Source organism: Corvus brachyrhynchos, unplaced genomic scaffold, assembly GCF_000691975.1.
Source record: "Corvus brachyrhynchos isolate BGI_N302 unplaced genomic scaffold, ASM69197v1 scaffold64, whole genome shotgun sequence".
NCBI lineage: Eukaryota > Metazoa > Chordata > Aves > Passeriformes > Corvidae > Corvus > Corvus brachyrhynchos.
Genome location: NW_008237405.1, coordinates 5303 through 7200, shown reverse-complemented (window position 1 = coordinate 7200; position 1898 = coordinate 5303).

The window sequence follows — 1898 nt, the reverse complement described above, 5'->3', positions numbered from 1 at the left end:
CTCAATCTAGTTACAGATTCAGCTTATGTAGCAAATATAATTAAAAGAATAGAAGGATCATTTCTGAAAGAAGTTGATAATAAGGATCTGTGTTCTTATCTTTTGTGTTTGAAAAAATTATTAGAACAGAGAGAACACAAATATTTTATATCCCATATTAGAGCACACTCTTCTCTCCCGGGATTTTTGGTAGAGGGAAATGCACAAGCAGACAAATTGACCATGGTCATTTCAAACACTTTGCCAAACATTTTTGAACAAGCAAAATTAAGTCATGCATTTTTTCATCAGAATGCACAAGCGCTAATGCGCACATATCTCATTTCTAAAGATCAAGCAAAGGCCATTATAAGTGCCTGTCTGGACTGTCAGCTTGTGCAGCCCCCTGTATCCACAGGAGCAGTCAATCCAAGAGGGTTGCAGAGCCTGCAATTATGGCAGACAGATGTTACAAAATACCCATCTTTTGGGAGATTTAAAAATATTCATGTATCTGTGGACACCTTTTCATGTGCAGTCTTTGCTTCCCTGCACATAGGCGAAACAGCAAAACATGCATGTCAACATTTTTTGCAAGCATTTGTATCATTGGGTGTTCCTCAGGAAATTAAAACAGACAATGGTCCAGCTTACAGAGGACGAACCCTTGACACATGTTTGAAAAATTGGGGTGTTCGTCATATATTTGGCATTCCTAATTCTTCTACGGGCCAAGCCATCATTGAAAGAACACACCAGACCTTAAAATCCCTTTTGGATAAACAGAAAAGGGGAGAAGCAAAGGCTACGCCGCAGATGCGGTTGAACAAAGCCTTGTATGTTTTAAACTTCTTGAATAGCCCCTTTGCAGAACCTACTCCACCAATTATCAGGCATTTTTCAAATAGTACTCAGGGGAAATTGAGGGAAAATCCTTTAGTGTTGATCAAAGATTTAGAGACCGGAAAGATTGAGGGTCCATTTCAACTAATAACTTGGGACAAAGGGTATGCTTGTGTCTCAACAGGTGCAGGACCGAAGTGGATTCCAGCAAAAAACGTGAAACCTTATCAAGTCCAGAAACAAGCAGGAATCGACTCTGGGAACAAGGAGGCGAGCACGCAGACGTGAATCAGCGTCAACACTACCGTCGATGCCACAGACATCAATTGTGTTTTTGTGTGCAAGAACAGTGGACTGAATATTATGCAAAAAGTGGGAAAGTTAATGGTGTAAATTTTGTATGTAAGCATGGGTTAGAAGTTCTGTTACAGATCAGAGATTCTTATATGGGATAAAGCTGTTGAGAATGAAGTTCAATCAGGTATTACACTTGTGCCTTATCATCTCACTGATTGCCTTAAGCAATGCAGCTTTCCCAGTAAAACAACCAAAAGAAAATGTCTGGGAGACTTTGGCCAATGCATCAGGCTTAGATACCATCTGTCTAACTCATTCAAGGCCAAAGAAGCCATTTTCAACATGTTTGGTGGGACTACCAGCAAACAAATGGCCACCTTCCAAACATGCTAATCTAAAACTTTCACGATTCGGTTCAAATCCAGTGGAGAATTGGGATGTTTGGACCAAATCCCTTTCGGAGGCTCCTTATGAACCTCAGGAATTGGAAATTCTTGGTTCAATAAAAATGGAGTTTTGTGTAGTATTCAGTTCTCCAGGGTTGAAGCAAAATAAAAACAAGATAACGGATGTCACTCCAAATTACGAAATATATAGAAATGCAACATCTTGGTGCAATTCAACAGTAAAGATGAGCATATCGTTCAACCAGGATCCATTGCAATTGCCACGAGGGATGTTTCTCATTTGCGGAGACAGAATTTGGCCTGCAATTCCCTCAAAAGTTACGGGCGGTCCATGCAGCTTTGGAAAGCTTTCTTTGCTAACGCCTAACACAG